Source organism: Ranitomeya imitator, chromosome 5 (assembly GCF_032444005.1).
Source record: "Ranitomeya imitator isolate aRanImi1 chromosome 5, aRanImi1.pri, whole genome shotgun sequence".
In the NCBI taxonomy this organism is placed as follows: domain Eukaryota; kingdom Metazoa; phylum Chordata; class Amphibia; order Anura; family Dendrobatidae; genus Ranitomeya; species Ranitomeya imitator.
The window spans coordinates 473,865,046-473,884,826 of NC_091286.1; the positions used below are offsets into that span (position 1 = coordinate 473,865,046).

Consider the following 19,781-nt stretch of genomic DNA (forward strand, 5'->3'; position numbering starts at 1 on the left):
AATATTACAGTTGTAACTGTGGGTGTAATTGTGGGTTTGCCTTGTCCTCTGAGGTGAATGGGGAAATGCCACAAGTTATGAGGTAACAGTTCCTGCCTGCAAATTGCAGAATGTTTTTTATTGATAGAGAAATAAAGTTCTGCACTTAATGTATGGAAGTTTCCAGAGAACTGAAGGGCGGCTAATGTCCGGCAGTGAAGAGGTTACCGTGTCCTACCGTCTCGTCAGACATTACCCCACAGACACGGCCGTGGCTGAGCCCCAATGAGAAGTGCCGCGGTGTGTTGTGTTAGCGGGCGTGTCGTGTATCCGGATAGCAGCTATCTCCCTGCAGCAGCACAGGACAGCCCGCAGCTGCTGCACCACATCCCCCAGCTGCTGCACCGAGGGGCCGGCTCACATACAGGTACTGCTTCAGGGGGCTGCTGCACGTCACTGCTGGGCATAGTGGGGCATGTGTGAGAGGGCTGCTGGCACAGGGGGTGGCCCAGGTAGTCCTGCTCTGATGGAGCAGCAGGTGGGAGAGGCTGGCAATGGCTTGGCTCAGCTGGAAGGTGACACCTCCAGGACTGTTTAGTTCAGGCACTTTCTAAGATTTTCTTCTTAAAACAAAACAAAGAAACAAAACATTTGCAGAAAACAAACCTGCTTATTGCATATGTGAAGGAATTGTATGATTTACTATGCCTACTTCTATAGCAGCATTGTCCATAGAGCCAGCACTGTCCCCTCACAATATGAATTCCCTGTCAGTATGTCTATGGAGGGTGGAGGAAAGCAGAGAACCTGGGGAAACCTACAGAGAACACACTAACTCCTTGCAGATGTTGTCCTTAGTTGGATTAGAACCCAGGACCCCAGCACTGCAAGGCCACAATGCTACCCACTGAGCCTCCGTGCTGGTATTTGTACATTAATGCTCATGACCACAAATGCATTTTATAATTTTCTACCGCAAAAAATAACACTATAGGACTCTTTGTCCATAGTGCACTGAAAAAAGTCCCGTGCCACGTTACAGAGTTAGGCCGGGTTCGCACTGGCGTATGTATGGACAGCAATGTCCGGTCTGGAGGCAGGTGTCTCAGAAGCTGTAAGTACAGGTCTTCTGGAGGCCCGGGTTCAGTCTGGGCGTTGTGGATGTATAAGCACCGTGAAATGCGTTTACGCAGTAGTCAAACCAATGTACCTGAGGATAACCACGAAGCAGCACAAATAGTGTCCATAGGGCTTATTCCCACGTCAGTATTTTGAATCAGTGTCTGAATGCCAAAACCAGAAGGGGGGCGTACAGAAAAATACAATAATTGAAAGACTGACTCCTGTTCTGTGTTTTGGAGGCACTCTTGGTTTTGGCATACAAATACTGATGTGTGAATAAATCCTTAAAGGGAATCTGTCATCCCAAAAATGGCCTATAAACTAAGGCCACCAGCATCAGGGGCTTATCTACAGCATTCTGTAATGCTGTAGATAAGCCCCCGATGTAACCTGAAAGATAAGAAAAAGAGGTTAGATTATACTCACCCAGGGGCGGTCCCGCTGCGGTCCGGTCCGATGGGTGTCGCGGTCTGGGTCCGGCGCCTCCCATTTTCATACGATGATGTCCTCTTCTTGCCGCGGCTCCTGCATAGGCGTACTTTGTCTGCCCTGTCCAGAGCAAAGTACTGCAGTGTTCAGGTGCCAGGAGAGGTCAGAGAGGCCCGACACCTGTGCACTGCAGTACTTTGCTCTGCCCTCATCAGGGCACAAAGTACACCTGCGCCGGAGCCGCGACAAGAAGAGGACGTGATCATATGAAGATGGGAGGCCCCGGACCGGACCACAGCGGGACCGCCCCTGGGTGAGTATAATCTAACCTCTTTTTCTCATCTTTCAGGATACATCGGGGGCTTATCTACAGCATTACAGAATGCTGTAGATAAGCCCCTGATGCCGGTGGCCTTAGTCTATAGGCCATTTTTGGGGTGACAGATTCCCTTTAAACATGGAATAGTCTCGAGCTGTTGTATCATGACTTGGTTGCATGTGGACTGCTGGTGAAATATTATTTGCTTTGGGGAAGAGTCAGGAGACCCCACGCAGATTATATGGTCGTGTGATCCTTTTTATTGCTATTTCCAACAAGTTTTTGGTGAGTTTTTTTACTCTTCATATTTTTGAAAAAAAAATGCAAATAAGGCTGCTTTCACATTTGCGTTTAAAAACGCAGCGTTTGAAACGCAAACACATTTGGTGAAAAAACACGTTTAAACGCTACGTTTTTTAGGCGCATGCGTTTTTGCATGTTTTGACACAAACGCGGCGTTTTGACGCGTTTGCATGCGTTTTTTCCTGCGTTTGCGTTTTTAAAATGCATGATGAGAAGTGTGTGACAGCTGCCAATCAAAATCAACTAGAAAACCCACTATAAACAGAAATACCTAGGGTTAGGGTTAGGATCCGTAGTAACCCTAGGGATCCTAACCCTAACACAAACCCTAACCCTAACACAAACCCTAACCCTAATCCAAACTCCAACCCTAACACAAACCCTAGCCCTAACCCTAGGGATCCTAACCCTAACCCTTAGTGTTAGGGTTGGGGGGTGGCTTATCAGTGTGTATTCTTGTGTTTTTCTATAAAAACGCATGCAAACGCATGTGCTTAAAAAACGCATGCGTTTACATAGACATCAATACTTTTTTTGCCGCAAAAAAGCATGCTTTTTGGGGGGCAAAAAAACGCCGCTAGAAATTACTACATGTTGCATTTCTGCAACACAACGCATGCAGAGAAAAAACGCATGCGTCATCAAAACGCGTCAAAACACATGCAAAAAAAGCATGCGTTTTTAATTTTAAGTATAGGGAAAAAAACGCATGCGTTTTTTTGGCGCAAAAACGCAAACAAAAAAACGCAAATGTGAAACCAGCCTAACCGATTTGGAATAGTGCTTAAAATCTGCAACAGCAAAAGCTCATGGGCGGACCGTAGTGTAAGTCGGCAGGTACGTGCTACTCCTTAATTTGCTGCACTTTCCTGCAGCCAAATGTTAGCTGTAAATCAATAGGGAAATATTGGTACTAATACTTGCTTATTTCTTACCCATTAAAATCATCCAGAGATAATAGCAACAAGTAATAGTGGGCAGCAACAAAGAAATGTTGCTAGGGAAACTATAACAAAATAGTAACTCAATTTGAACAGTTCCTTTTTTACTTTTTTTTCCACTGATGTTTGTCTTTTACTTGTTTTGTATTTTACAATCACAGCATGTTGTAGGCTTGTCATTTATTAGGACATGGTGCAGGGATTTCTCCATGGGCTTCCATTGTTTTTTTTTCTGGATTCCAATGTTAATGTGTCTTGTTTGAATACTCAGGTTCCAAAATATTTTTAGAGAACTCAGAGTTCCCCTGTTCAGGACTTTCAGCTCTTGGCCTGAGTGGAAAGCATTTAGGCCGTGTTTCCATATGTCCACGCCATCTTTACCAGTTTTCTTGTGTCTCAGCTGATGACATCACATATCAAACCAGTATCAGTTGTAACCTGTTCTGATCAAGCCCTCTGAAGTGTCCAGATCATTGGATGAATATTAGGGATCCATTAGCAAACTATGGGTTGCTTTCTTGCATCAACTTCCCTCAGAGGGAAATAGGCTTGTGGCCAGATATTTGGAAACAAAGACCCCAATTCACGAAAACAATGATTTTTCACGCTGGTCTTGAGAAAGCATGCTAGAGTTAGATGCTCCTGAGTCATTAAGAGGCTCTCCCATTAACGAATCAGGAGTGTCTGACAAGTGCTGTTCACCGCGCCACAAATCTTACTCCAGTTGGAAATTGGGGTAATGTTTTTGGCTCAAAGAAATACCCCATATCTGCCCACTTTATCTGAGCTAGGCAAAAATGACATAAGAACACTGTAAGTCGCAAAATTTTACTTGCACCCTTGCATTGTGCCAAAATGTTGCAAGTTTTCAGAGCATTCTTTTGTTAAATCTTTAATGAATCAGAGCCAAAGTCTTCCGAATTTCTCGCTTTCTGATTAAAGGCACATGTGATGATGGAGGCTCAGGCAGGGCCGCCGTCACCACCTGGCACAAGGCGAGTGTAGAGGGCCCACTAGTCGTTGGCAGGGGTGTGAATACTGTTATCATAGCCCTATTGTATAACATGGATCTTTGTGCTGTCTGATCAAAAATTGGACACTAAAAGGCTATATACACACGTTGCAGGTTTTGATGCGTTTTTTTGGACGTGTGGAATTGCATCAAATCCACAGTGTAGTGCACAATCATTGTTAGTCAATGGGAAATTGAGAATTGGTGTGCACATGCTGCGGAAAAAAACGAGCGGATTTTCAGCGTCTTATTTTCTGCAGCATGTCAATTATTTTTGCTGATCTACAGCGTTTCTGCGCCCATTGACTACCATTGAGTCAGGCAAAACCACAGGTTTAAAAAGATGTGCGGTTTTGCTGCTGAGTTGCCTGTGAGAAATGCTGCTGATCAGTAGAAGGAAGAGTGTGGGCAGAGACTGTCTCTGCTGGTGTGTGTGTGTGTGTGTGTGTGTGTGTGTGTGTGTGTGTGTGTGTGTGTGTGTGTGTGTGTGTGTAAAATAGTATGCAGGTACTGAGTATGTCACCACGGGACAGACAGACCAACAGTTGAGGGATTTAATAATAGGAATCAAGTTCTCCTCGCAGGGAGGAAGCAATGGAATATAACTAGCAATAAAACAGTGCAAAAATAAGGGAGTCGAAGAATGTAACAGGAGTAAGCAAGATTTCTTGAGAAAAGAAAACTTATCAGTCTGATGAGGAGTTGCTTGAAGGGTCGTCTTCTAACGTAGGCGCCGAGAAACAGCGGCACTTGTCGTCCCTCTGTTGTCCGTGGGCTGAGTAGTCTCTAGGAGCCTGCTGCCTGGGGTTTCGGGAGTTAATGTGGTATGCACAGGCTCTGAGTCTTTAGCTTTTACAGCACAGTCAGGAATCAGGGGCTCTGCACTGATACCACGGGGACCAGGGGGTAGAAGTCTCTGCACAGGCCAATGGTTCTACACGGGTCTCAAAGCGCCCCTCTCCAGTCACAGCAGAGTCCGCTTTCAAGTACTCACAAGATGCAGTCTTTCTGGGCAGTCTCCCTGTATTTGTCCTCAGACCGGGAGCTCTCTCTCTCCCGGAGCGCAGCTGCACCCTGCTCTGACCGCTGCTCACGCTGCTCTGTCCCTTGCGCCCGTGCCTTTCCCGCTTTCTGCTCGCTTCCTTCCTGTCCCAGTCTCTAAGTCTGCCCCCTGGGGAAACTGCAGCACAGCTCAATGGTTCCATGCACAGAGCCGAGAAGGTAGCCGCCCCCAGATTCTTTTGGTGTGTCACCTCCTTACATTCTCCCCCTCTTTCTGCTCACCATTCCACGGGCGAGATTTTCAGGAGTTCCTGTTGGCAATCTTCCAGTCCTTGCACAATCTGCTGCCAGATGAACTCATCCTGATTGTAGCGAACAGGGGGTACACCAGCCGTTGAACGTTCAGAGCGTCTCAAATCAGCAGGGGCGGTGTTGTCAACAGCTGTGGGAGGACGCGAGGCTTCCTCCGATACGTTGGTAGTTTCAGGCACCAGCCCTGTTCCTGGGTTCCCTGGGAGAGATTGGGAGTCTTCCTCGTCTTCCACATCTACGTTGATCACTGGCGCAGCCGGTGGGGGCGCTGGAGCCAATTGGACTGATTCAGGATCTAGAGACAAACATGGACGCAACATATTCCTGTGCAGTGTACGGGTGGGAGTCCCCTCTTCCGTTTCGGGCTGGACCTCATAAACAGGACCCCTGTTGCCGAGCCGCTGCTTCACTCGGTACGGCATTTTCTCCCACCGTTACTCTAGTTTGTTGTGTGGGCGCTTTTCCCTCACTAAGACTCGGTCTCCAGGCCGCAGGGCTGTCCCCTTTTGAGGAGCTACCTGGGGGATGCTCCAATTCTTGCAGCCGGTTCTGCACTAGACGTTGAATTGTCCGCAGCCGACGACAATGTTCTTGAACCCAGAAGTACACCCCCTGTCCGTGGGTAGTCCTGCTCGGGTTCCAGCGCCAGCTCTGCCAGCCCCTTCCCGGGTCAGCCAAAGAACAAAGAGTAGGGGGTGAATCCGGTGGTGCTGTGTTTCCGATTGTTATACGCCCACACCAATTCAGGGACGGACTCGGTCCACTTCGCCTTCTGTTACTTAACTATATACGAGTTGGCGACTCTGGGTTCAGCACCTGTTCACACTCAGTCTATGTTTGGATGTGCAGGTCAGGTTTTTGAAATGCACTTCGCCTTCTGGTCCTCTTCCAGGGTCAACAGCATTTGAATCAGTGCCGTTAAATCTTTCACAAGCCCCATTCCCCTGTGGATGATAAGGGGTGGTCCGGGACTTATCGATTTTGTACAGCTGGTGTAGCTCCTCCATCACTCTTCCGAGGAAGCAGGCCCTTTGATCAGAATGGATGCTCTTGGGACACCCGTACACCTGTATGAAGTGTTTGCAGATTGCGTGAGCAGCTGACTCGGCAGTTTGGTCCCGCGTGGGCGTCACTACGGCAAATTTAGTAAAGTGGTCTATCATCACTAAACAATGCTCATAACCTTGGTGTGCTGGTCCAATTGTCAAGTAATCTACAGTTAAGTCCATATATATTTGGACAGACAACATTTTTCTCATATTGGTTATAGACATTACCACAATGAATTTTAAACAAAACAATTCAGATGCAGTTGAAGTTCAGACTTTCATCTTTCATTTGAGGGTATCCACATTAAAATTGGATGAAGGATTTAGGAGTTTCAGCTCCTTAACATGTGCCACCCTGTTTTTAAAGGGACCAAAAGTAATTGGACAATTGACTCCAAGGCTTTTTCATGGGCAGGTGTGGGCAATCCCTTTATGTCATTCTCAATTAAGCAGATAAAAGGCCTGGAGTTGATTTGAGGTGTGGTGCTTGCATTTGGAAGGTTTTGCTGTGAAGTAAACATGCGGTCAAAGGAGCTCTCCATGCAGGTGAAACAAGCCATCCTTGAGCTGCGAAAACAGAAAAAACCCATCCGAGAAATTGCTACAATATTAGAAGTGGCAAAATCTACAGTTTGGTACATCCTGAGAAAGAAAGAAAGCACTGGTGAACTCATCAATGCAAAAAGACCTGGGGGCCCATGGAAGACAACAGTGGTGGATGATCGCAGAATAATCTCCATGGTGAAGAGAAACCCTTTCACAACAGCCAACCAAGTGACCAACACTCTCCAGGAGGTCGGCGTATCAACATCCAAATCTACCATAAAGAGAAGACTGCGTGAAAGTAAATACAGAGGGTTCACTGCACGGTGCAAGCCACTCATAAGCATCAAGAACAAGAAGGCTAGACTGGACTTTGCTAAAAAAAACATCTAAAAAAGCCAGTACAGTTCTGGAAGAACATTCTTTGGACAAATGAAGCCAAGATCAACCTCTACCAGAATGTTGGAAAGAAAAGTATGGCGAAGGCGTGGTACAGCTCATGATCCTACCACATCATCTGTACAACATGGCAGAGGCAGTGTGATGGCTTGGGCATGCATCGCTGCCAGTGGCACTGGGTCACTAGTGTTTATTGCTGATGTGACACAGGACAGAAGCAGCCGAATGAATTCTGAGGTATTCAGAGACATACTGTGTGCTCAGATCCAGCCATATGCAGCCAAACTGATTGGCCGTAATTTCATACTACAGATGGACAATGACCCAAAACATAAAGATAAAGCAACCCAGGAGTTTATTAAAGCAAAGAAGTGGAATATTCTTGAATGGCCAAGTCAGTCACCTGATCTCAACCCAATTGAGCATGCATTTCACTTGTTAAAGACTAAACTACAGACAGTAAGGCCCACAAACAAACAGCAACTGAAAACCACCGCAGTGAAGGCCTGGCAGAGCATCAAAAAGGAGGAAACACAGCGTCTGGTGATGTCCATGAGTTCAAGACTTCAGGCAGTCATTGCCAGCAAAGGGTTTTCACCCAAGTACTAAAAATGAACATTTTATTTAAAATTATTGAATCTGTCCAATTACTTTTGGTCCCTTTAAAAACAGGGTGGCACAAGTTAAGGAGTTGAAACTCCTAAACCCTTCATCCAATTTTAATGTGGATACCCTCAAATGAAAGCTGAAAGTCCGAACTTCAACTGCACTGGAATTGTTTTGTTTAAAATTCATTGTGGTAATGTCTATAACCAAAATTAGAAAAATGTTGTCTCTGTCCAAATACATATGGACCTAACTGTATTGCCAGTAGGTCCATGGGGCCAGAAGACCTCACCGTCTCTGTGGGAGCTCGTTGTTCTGGTGGTTTGACCAGCTCACAACTTCTGCATTGCTGACATACTTTCTCCATAATGTTCCTTAAGTGGGGATGATAAAATAGGCGCTGTAACCACTGGAAAGTTTTTTCTGGCCCAAAGTGTGCTCCTTTCTCATGTGCTTCCTTAGCCACCTGGTCTATCAAGGACGAGGGAATCACCATCTGCCATACAAGACTGAGTTCTGTTTGCAGGAATACCTTCCGGTACAGGATACCATCCCGCAACTGGAGCCTCTCCCACTGGCGTAGCATCTTCAGTAGTTCAAGTGACATGGACCTCCTCTCGTGCCGTTTGGGCATTTGTTCAGACACGACCCACCTTCTCAACTGAGCTAGCTCCGGATCCTCCTGCTGCACTCAGACCCACTCATCGCGGGGCTGCTCCAGCAAATTCAGACAGGCCTCTTCCTCTGCCACCGACCTGGCAGTCTCTCCAAAATCTGGAACCTCCACATCTTCCAGTTCTTCATCCTGGCTGGGTGCTGGTTTGCGATAGTTTACTTGGGAGAGGGCATCCGCATGAACATTCTCCGCTCCTCTTTTATACGAAATTCTGTATCGGAACTTGGCCATTCGGGCTACCCAACGTTGTTCTAGGGCACCTAACTTGGCATTCTCGAGACGGGCCAACAGATTATTATCGGTGCGTACATGAACTTCTGAGCCAGCCAGATATTCCGCGAACTTCTCAGTCATTGCCCACATCAGCGCCAACAACTCCAGCTTAAATTAACTGTAGTTTTCTGGATTCCTTTCCGAGTCATGCAAAGACCGACTGCCATATGCGATGACGCGCTCTTTCCCGTTCTGCATCTGCGATAGTACGGCCCCGAGGCCCTCATCAGTGTGCAAGATGAATGGTTGTGTGAACTCAGCGTAGGCCAGCACGGGGGCCTCCGTCAAAGCCTTCTTCAAAGCCAAGAATGCCTCCACCTGACGCTTCCCCCACTGTATGTTCCTGTTTTTGGCGCAAGAGGGCACTCCCCTCAACAACTTCTGGAGTGGATTAGCAAGGCGGGTAAAGTCTTTTACGAAGCATCTGAAGTATCCTGTGAGTCTCAGGAATGCACGCATATCTTTCACAGTTTTTGGAGTTGGCCATTCTTGTACCGCAGCGATCTTCTCCTGGGAAGGCCTCACCCCCTCAGCGGAGACAACGTGTCCCAAGTATTCAATCTCTATACGGAAGAGGTGACATTTCTGGGGTTTCACTTTCAAGCCATACTTCTGTAGCCGACTCAGAACTTGCTCTAGTCTCTGCAGATGCTCCTCAAAGGTGGGGGCAAAGACGATGATATCATCCAAGTAGATCAAAGTTGCTTCAAAGTTCAGATCTCCCAGACATCTCTCCATGAGTCGCTAAAATGTTCCTGGGGCGTTTGCTAGGCCGAAGGGCATCCAGTCAAACTCATACAGTCCCATCGGAAGGATGAAAGCCGTCTTGGCTCGGTCTTGCTCAGACATGGGCACCTGCCAGTATCCGCTGGTCAAGTCTAACGTGGAGAAATATCTGGCATTCCCTAGTGCCATCAGGGACTCCTCTATCCTGGGCAGTGGGTACGAGTCCCGCACTGTGCAAGCGTTGAGCCGGCGATAGTCCACACAGAACCGCAAGGACCTGTCTTTCTTTCTCACCAAGACTATAAGGGCAGCCCATGGGCTCTGACTCTCGCGTATAACTCCCTTCTTCAGCATGTGTGACAGCATTCCCTTCACCTCCTGGTACATCTGTGGGGGTATTTGGCAGTACCGTTCCCAGATTGGTGCCGCATCCCCAGTGGGTATCTCGTGGGTGATGGCCGTGGTACGTCCAAAGTCATCCTCATCTTTGGCGAATGCATCCTGAAATTTCCCCAAAACGGCTTCCACCTGAGGTACCTGCTGTGGAGTAAGTTCTGAGAGCTCCGCCCTCATGCGTTCCAGTATCTGGCACCCTTCTTGCAGTAATCTGGGGTCCAGATCTGCCTCTGCTTTGACGGTCACCAGCCACGGATCTTCTGGCCTTGCTGTCAGCTGTACCGCCTCAGTGGAGACCAACTCGTCTGGGAGGCCCAGGACTTGAGCGACTTTGCTTCTAGGGGGCAAAGTTGTATCTGTCTCCCCCAAATTTATGCAGCGCACAAGGACAGTTCCATCCCACATGGTAGCCAGGGACCGTGCGACCAATATTCCTGACGGCAGCTGGTCGGCTCTGCTGGGCTCAATTTGGACTTCGACCCCTTCCAGCGGGATGCCAGCTCGTATAGGTAGGGGAAGCACCGTCTGTCCAGGGGGCAACACTCGATTGACTGAGGCAGGGGCGACGACTTTGCAGAGTTCCTTTCCGTCGCTTTATGCTTCCCGGACCTGGGCGGTTCGTATCAGTTGTTGAAAGACCCTTCTCTGGGGGGTTTGGTCGCTCCATTGTTGCAGGAACTGTTCCAGGGACTCGTTGAAAACCAGGCTTCCGAGGTCTTTTAACACATTCATGCCCAGGGTCACGGTATGGTCTTTAGCTACCTCTCCATCCACCAGTACTACTCCTCTTCTCCCGAGGTCTTTTCCGCAGACCTCTATGTTCAGCCATACCACCCCTGCGACCGGGATGAGCAAGTGATTGGCCGCCATAAGTTTGATCACAGGGCCCCATTCGGGCCGTAGAGCCTCTGTGAAGTGACAACGGAAATATCTCTCAGGCATGGTGGTCACTTGTGAGCCGGTGTCTATCAAGCACCGCACTGCTCTTCCATTGATTTCTGCCCAGACCAGAGGGCACGTGGAAACAAGGCTGTCGGGACTTTTACTCCTCTTCCTCTGTTCTTCACGCTCTGAGCGCTGCCCCTCAAGCTCAGAGCCATCTAGTTTAAAGGAGGGCGTGGGGATGGTCGGCTCCACCGGGGACACCATTGAGCAATGTGGCTGGATTCTCCACAAGTGTAGCATGTAAGAGGGCTTCTCTGTTATGACCTGGTGGTTAGGAGCACCCGGAATGACCTGATAGTTAAACCTCATACAGGACGAGCTCTGGGATGTGGGAGCTCTGCTGACCGCAAGCCCTAACCCTATCACACACACTAGAAATAGCCGTGGAGCGCTCCTGACCAGACCTAGGCGCCTCATCACAGCCTAAGAACTATCTAGCCCTAGAGATAGAAAATAAAGCCTACCTTGCCTCAGAGAAATTCCCCAAAGGTAAAGGAAGCCCCCCACATATATTGACTGTGAGTAAAGATGAAAGTCACAAACGCAGAAATGAAACAGGTTTCAGCAAAGGGAGGCCAGACTTACTAAATAGACAGAGGATAGGAAAGGTAACTTTGCGATCAGCACAAAAACCTACAAAAGACCACGCAGAGTGTGTAAAAAAGACCTCCGCACCGACTCACGGTGCGGAGGGACCATTCTGCATCCCAGAGCTTCCAGCTAGCAAGACAAAATCATGAAAACCAGCTGGACAAGAAAACAATGAACAAATAATGACTATCAGGAGCTTAGCTTCTGCAGAAGAAGGCAGGTCACCAGAGAGATCCAGGAGCGAACTGAACCAATGCAAAAACATTGACAGCTGGCATGGAGTAACGATCTGAGAGGAGTTAAATAGAGCAGTCAACCAAAGGATAAACCACGTCACCTGTGTAAGGAACCTCAGAAGCAGCAGCTTCACTCACAGCCACCAGAGGGAGCCCATAGACAGAACTCGCCGAAGTACCATTCACGACCACAGGAGGGAGTTCGACAACAGAATTCACAACACTTCTCCTCCTGCTAGTTTCACCCTCCCTTCGGGGGGCAGCTTCTCTGTCTCGCACCAGAGGGCCGGGCCCTTCTGCCAGAGTTCTTCTGGAGGTCGCCATTTCTTCACGGACCTGTCTAATCTCCATTCTCAGGTCCACCACCCACTGGGGGATATTGCCTGCGGTGGCGGTTACCTCCCCGCTCTGCACCCTTCCCACCAGCCCCGTCACTCCCTGTTCTTGTTCTCGCACACGCGCCTCACTGCCAACCTCAGAAAATCATGTCTGGCTTTACTCGCATGCGCTCTCGCAGTGCCTGTTTCATCATTGCGTCACGCAGTCCCGTCACCAGCTGATCTCTGAGCACCACATCAACTGACCCAACCCCTACACCGTCCTTTCTTCTGATAGCAGTGTGAAGTTCTTGTAGGGCGTTCATGAATTGGGTCACGGTCTCCCCCTCCTGTTGTACCCGGTGAAACAGACGCATGCGACGTTCCCCTACGTCAGTGGGGTCCCCATGCGTTTCCTCAAGTACGCGCAGCATTTTGTTCAGGGTATCTCTCTCCCAGGGGAACCTATGCATGACAGAATCCCGCGCCTCCCCCTCCAGGACCATCAATGCAATTTCTGCCTCCAGGGCAGGTGTCATGGGATGCATCCGCATCATTCCCCGGTTACGCTCGGTCCAACTCCACAGCATTACATTGTTCCCAGTGAACCTCGGCAAATTATTCAACATGGCTCCCAGGGAAATGCTAGACCTGGGAACTTCCCCAGCTGCTTGGTCTGCCCTGTCCGCGCTACCGTGTGACATCGTGCCGACTACGCCAAATGTAATAGTATGCAGGTACTGAGTATGTCATCACGGGACAGACAGACCAACAGTTGAGGGGTTTAATAACAGGAATCAGGTTCTCCTCGCAGGGAGGAAGCAATGGCATATAACTAGCAATAAAACAGTGCAAAAATATGGGAGTCGAAGAATGTAACAGGAGTAAGCAAGATTTATTGAGAAAAGAACACTTATCAGTCTGATGAGGAGTTGCTTGAAGGGTCGTCTTCTCCAACGTAGGCGCCGAGAAACAGCGGCACTTGTCTGTTGTGAATTCTGTTCTTGGGCTCCCTCTGGTGGTTATGAGTGGTAGTGCTGCTGTCTTTGGATCGCAGCATTTATCAGGTGTGTGCACAGATTGCAATTTGGACTGGGCTATTTAGTCTTGCTTGATCCTTTAGTCAGTGCCAGTTGTCCATTGTTTTTGGAGGATTCACATCCCTGACTGGTCTGTTTTGCTGTTCTTTTCATCAAAGATAAGTTCTGGCTTTGTTTTTGCTGTCCACATGCTGTGGGCCTTATTGTTCTGTGCATTTTCATGTTTTGTCTTGTCCAGCTTTGTGTAAGGATTTTTTGCAGCCAAGCTGTATCTCTGGAGATGCAGATGTACCCTCCATGTCTTTAGTCAGATGTGGAGATTTGTATTTTCTGTGGTGGATATTTTCTAGTGTTTTAATACTGACCGCATAGTACTCTGTCCTATTCTTTCTTTTTAGATAGCAAGGCCTCCTTTGCTAAATTCTGATTTCAGTCTGCGTATGTCATTTCCCTCTCCTCTCACAGTCAATATTTGTGGGAGGCTGTCTATCCTTTGGGGATTTTCTCTGAGGCAAGATAGTTTTCCCGTTTCTATCTTTAGGGGAAGTTATTCCTTAGGCTGTGTCGAGGTGTCTAGGGAGTGTTAGGTACATCCCACGGCTACTTCTAGTTGCGGTGCTAAGTTCAGGGTCTGCGGTCAGTACAGGTACCACCTTCTCCAGGGTACGTCACATGCTGCTCCTAGGCCACCAGATCATAACACTTGTCTTCCCTCTGTTGTCCGTGGGCTGAGTAGTCTCTAGGAGCCTGCTGCCTGGGGTTTCGGGAGTTAATGTGGTATGCACAGGCTCTGAGTCTTTAGCTTTTACAGCACAGCCAGGAATCAGGGGCTCTGCACTGATACCGCGGGGACCAGGGGGTAGAAGTCTCTGCACAGGCCAATGTCTCTACACGGGTCTCAAAGCGCCCCTTTCCAGTCACAGCAGAGTCCGCTTTCAAGTACTCACAAGATGCAGTCTTTCTGGGCAGTCTCCCTGTATTTGTCTTCAGACCGGGAGCTCTCTCTCCCGGAGCGCAGCTGCACCCTGCTCTGACCGCTGCTCACGCTGCTCTGTCCCTTGCGCCCGTGCCTTTCCCGCTTTCTGCTCGCTTCCTTCCTGTCCCAGTCTCTAAGTCTGCCCCCTGGGGAAACTGCAGCACAGCTCAATGGTTCCAGGCACAGAGCCGAGAAGGTAACCGCCCCCAGACTCTTCTGGTGCTTCACCTCCTTAAATGTGCGCATGTGTCCCTGTGTGTGCGGGTCAGTGTAGCTGGGCATCGTCTGATGAGACTACTGCTCCCATCCAGGTACGAATGCTGTCACATATGACAGTGACCCCATTAGCCGATGATGGGACAGTAGTCCATCAGATGATGCATGTGTTCAATAGTTAAAAAACCCATACACCATAGAGTACATACTCACCAATCACCTAGTCCCTGACGCACTCGATCTCCTGTAACAAAAATATAAATAATAAACCAACAGTATACTCAGGAGATGTCAGTGTTCTACAAGGCCCTCCGGCGATGCTCTGAGCGGAGGTAATCTGTCGCCGCCGGGAGACAGGTCACTGGAGTTCATGCTGTCACTGGCAACGTTGGCATGAGAAAATTCTCACGCAGCGTTGCCGTAAAGGGAGCCTGAACTCGGGTAACATCTTCAGTGATGCACTGTAGGAGCCATTACCTCCCGTCAGTGCATCGTGGGAGGCCTATAGAGCAGTCACATCTACTGATGTGACAGCTCTATAGGGGAGATCTTCGTGGGACACTCGTTATTAAATGGACTGCGTCGGACCAGGGAGTATTTGTTAGTTTTTTGTTGTTTTTATTGCGGGAGAACGAGGGTGTCGCATGCATTAGCAGAACAATAAATATGGGAAAAATGTGTTGTGTTTTATTTCATTAAAATACTTTATTCTGGCTGTGTCTTTATTTTACCCTTTAACAACTATAGGATTAGTAATGGACAGGTGTCTTATTGATGCCTCTCCGTTACCAAGCTGGCTTGATGTCACCTTGCAATACAAAGGTGACTTCAACCCCACAAATATTACCCCATATGCCACCGCTACAGGGCAGTGGGAAGAGAGGTTAAGTGCTGCAATTGGCGCATCTTAGAGATGTGCCATTTCTGGGGTGGCTGTGTTCTGGTGTTTGTAGCCGGGTGGGGGCCAATACCATGGTCCTAGGCTATTAACCCCTTCCCGACCTGTGACACAGCGTATGCGTCATGAAAGTCGGTGCCAAACCGACCTGTGACGCATATGCTGTGTCACAGAAAGATCGCGTCCCTGCAGATCGGGTGAAAGGGTTAACTCCCATTTCACCCGGCCTGCAGGGACAGGGGGAGTGGTAGTTTAGCCCAGGGGGGGTGGCTTCACCCCCCCGTGGCTACGATCGCTCTGATTGGCTGTTGAAAGTGAAACTGCCAATCAGAGCGATTTGTAATATTTCACCTAAAAAACTGGTGAAATATTACAATCCAGCCATGGCCGATGCTGCAATATCATCGGCCATGGCTGGAAACACTAATGTGCCCCCACCCCACCGATTGCCCCCCCCAGCCCCCCGATCTGTGGTCCGCTCCCCTCCGTCCTGTGCTCCGCTCCCCCGCCATCCTGTCTGCTCCCCCCGTGCTCCAATCACACCCCCCGTGCTCCAATCAAACCCCCCGCACTCCGATCACTCCCCCCGCACAGCGATCCCCCCCGTGCTCCGATCCACCACCCCCGCACAGCGATCCCCCACCCGTGCTGCAATCCACCCCCCCGCACAGCGATCCCCCACCCGTGCTGCAATCCACCCCCCCGTGTTCCGATTCACCCCCCCGTGCTCCGATCCCCCCCCCCCCCCGTGTCCTGATCTCCCCCCCCCCCCCCTTATACTTACCCGGCCTCCCGGGGTCCGTCAGTCTTCTTTCCCGGGCGCCGCCATCTTCCAAAATGGCGGGCGCATGTGCGGTGCGCCCGCCGAATCTGCCTGCCGGCAGATTCGTCCAAAGTGAGTTTTGATCACTGAGATAGGTTATATCTCAGTGATCAAAATAAAAAAAATAGTAAATGACCCCCCCCCCCCTTTGTCACCCCCATAGGTAGGGACAATAAAAAAAAATAAAGAATTTTTTTTTTTTTCACTAATGTTGGGGTAAGAACTAGGGGTAGGGGTAGGGTTAGGGATGTGCACACGCATTTCACTGCAGTTTTACAACTGCGATTTTCTATTGGAGCAGTTGTAAAACCGCTGCGGAATCCGCAGAAAGAAGTGACATGCTGCGGAATGTAAACCGCTGCGTTTCCGTGCAGTTTTTCTGCAGCATGTGTACAGCGATTTTTGTTTCCCATAGGTTTACATTGAACTGTAAACTCATGGGAAACTGCTGCGGATCCGCAGCGTTTTCCGCAGCGTGTGCACATACCTTTAGAATTAGGCTATGTGCACACGGTGCGGATTTGGCTGCGGATCCGCAGCGGATTGGCCGCTGCGGATTCGCAGCAGTGTTCCATCAGGTTTACAGTACCATGTAAACATATGGAAAACCAAATCCGCTGTGCCCATGGTGCGGAAAATACCACGCGGAAACGCTGCGTTGTATTTTCCGCAGCATGTCAATTCTTTGTGCGGATTCCGCAGCGTTTTACACCTGTTCCTCAATAGGAATCCACAGGTGAAATCCGCACAAAAAACACTGGCAATCCGCGGTAAATCCGGAATGGTGCTGAAAAATCTCATACGAATCCGCAACGTTGGCACATAGCCTTAGGGTTAGGGTTGGGTTGGAATTAGGGTTGTGGTTAGGGTTAGGGGTGTGTTGGGGTTAGGGTTGTGATTAGGGTTATGGCTACAGTTGGGATTAGAGTTAGGGGTGTGTTGGGGTTAGTGTTGGAGTTAGAATTGAGGGGTTTCCACTGTTTAGGCACACCAGGGGCTCTGCAAACGCAACGTGACGTCCGCAGACCATTCCATCAAAGTCTGCATTTCAAAAGTCACTACTTCCCTTCTGAGCCCCGACGTGTGCCCTAACAGTGGTTTACCCCCACACATGGGGTATCAGCATACTCAGGAGAAACTGGACAACAAATTTTGGGGTCCAATTTCTCCTGTAACCCTTGGGAAAATAAAAAATTCTGGGCTAAAAAATTATTTTTGAGGAAAGAAAACGTATTTATTATTTTCACGGCTCTGCGTTATAAACTTCTGTAAAGCACTTGGGGGTTGAAAGTGCTCACCACATATCTAGATAAGTTCCTTTGGGGGTCTAGTTTCCAAAATGGGGTCACTTGTGGGGGGTTTCTAGTGTTTAGCCACATCAGGGGCTCTGCAAACGCAATGTGACGCCCGCAGAGCATTCCATCAAAGTCTGCATTCCAAAACGTCACTACTTCACTTCCGAGCCCCAGCATGTGCCTAAACAGTGGTTTACCCCCACATATGGGGTATCAGCGTACTCAGGAGAAACTGGACAACAACTATTGGGGTCAAATTTCTCCTGTTACCCTTGGGAAAATAAAAAATTGCGGGCTAAAAAATCATTTTTGAGAAAAGAAATTTTTCCCTTCACCATGACAGCGCCGCACGTGATGGCATCCGCCCCCAGGAACAGGAAACCTGTAGCAGAGATATAAGAATGGGGCGGCCCCTCTCTCCTCAGTTTGGTTTCCTGTTCCTGCAGGTGGACGCCTGTCGCAGAGCTCCTACCTCCGGAGGGATCTCCCTCTGATGATTCCGGTCCGGAGGCCGAGGTCCGCGGGGGGGGGGGGGGGGCCAGCCGTAGTCGGCGGCATCGCGTGCGGTGCTGTCCGGTGTCAGGCTGCTGGGTCCGCGCCATCCCTTTCCCTCGCTGGACTCCCCGGCGACCGCTCTGTGCAGGAGGCCGGTCCGGGGATATGAGGGCGTGTCCTTCACTGACGCTGGCGCCGAAGTGAAGGATGACGACTTCCGGTCGCAGGAAGTGACGTCACACGCCGAGGGAGCCAGTGTGCTGGACACTTCCGGGCGGAAGCTGATCCAGTGGCGCGCACACCGCTCCTCTATAAGATACAGCAGCAGAGAGGAGTCGCTGGTCCTGCTCTTCAGACGGAGATGACCGAACCAGCGGTAGATCCGGAGCTGCTGATGCCTGCGCCCAGAATGTCGGAAGACACTCAAGCTGCAGCGGTACCCAGGGTCCTGGAGGGGTGAGTGCCTTTGTAAGGCAAGCTACACACACTGATACCCTGTGCACTATGTTTTATAGGAAGGGAAAGCCACCTCCAAGCAAAAGAATAGGGTCTGTCCACTATGTAAAGAAAAACTCCCTAGGCTATACAGTAAAAAGATCTGCCAGCCCTGTATCGACAGAACAGTTGCGGAGGAATCTTCTTCCCTATTACAAAACATTAAAACAATTATACGGGAGGAAGTTAAATCTACAGTTAAAGAACAGTTGAAACATCACACAAAGGAGACCCCCCCTCCCCCAACAAGTGAGCAAGGGTCGGACATAGATTCAGGGGATGAGCCGAGAGCCTTAACCCCCTCTGATGCCTCAGATTTAGACTCCTCAGATGAGGAGTATGGCCACCCATGTTTTCAGTCGGAGGACATTGGGAAGCTGCTCAAACTTGTCAGAACGACTATGGGGGTAGAGACCCCTAGAGAACCACGGACAATCCAAGACACCATGTTTAGCAACTTGGAGGAGAAGAAGCGAGAGTTTTTTCCCTTCCATGATAACATAATCAAATTAATAAAACGTAAGTGGAAAAAGCCTAATAAAAAGATGTCCGTCCCTCAGGCATTAAAACGCAAATACCCCTTTGATGAGGAAGTCTGTGAAAAGTGGGATAAGGCTCCTAAACTAGATGCAGCCATCGCTAGCACCTCTAAAGGGGTTGCGTTACCATTTGAAGACATGGGAGCCCTAAGGGACCCCCTCGACAAAAAAGCAGATGCTTTTCTAAAGTCGGCTTGGGAAGCGGCGACATGGTCATTTAAACCCGGGGTTGCTGCCACTTGCACGGCACGTGCTATGGTCAAGTGGTTAGAGGAGTTAAGTGACCAAATCAAAAATAAATGCCCGAGAGAGAGGCTTCTGGAAGCATTGCCCTCTCTGCAAGGCGCCGCAAGATTCCTAGCAGACGCCTCGATAGATTCAGTTAGAAGTGCCGCACGTGTGTGTGCATTATCCAATTCAGGAAGGAGTACATTATGGCTAAAAAATTGGACAGCTGACTTCCAATCAAAGGTCAAACTCTGTGGAGTACCCTATGAAGGGCAATACCTTTTTGGAAAAGCTCTAGACGAGATCCTTGAGAAAGCGTCGGACAAAAAGAAGCGGTTTCCACCTCCTTCCTTTCCCAGGCGCCGATGGGATACCTCTCGTTCATCCTTTCGTGGTGGATATAGAGGGACCCGCGGCCGATCAGATGACAGGTCTAGTCGAGGCAGACCCTGGAGAGAGCGAAAGGAAAGGGGATTCCTTTTCAACAAGCCTCCCCCCAAGCCTGATCCCAAAAGTCAGTGATGCCAGCATTCCGGTGGGGGGAAGACTCCGGCGGTTTGTCCATCACTGGGCAGCGCTGCCGGCTTCTCAGTGGATAAC

General features: G+C 49.4%; 1 protein-coding gene across 1 annotated transcript in view; it reads left to right on the forward strand.

Moving 5' to 3' along the window:
* The first annotated feature begins 341 nt into the window (after positions 1-341).
* Positions 342-19,781, forward strand: part of PLD1 (phospholipase D1) — a 452,191-nt gene continuing 432,751 nt past the window's right edge. Inside the window, exon 1 of the mRNA XM_069727329.1 lies at positions 342-406. The gene's annotated coding sequence lies outside the window, so the exon portion shown is untranslated. The remainder of the gene's footprint in view (positions 407-19,781) is intronic.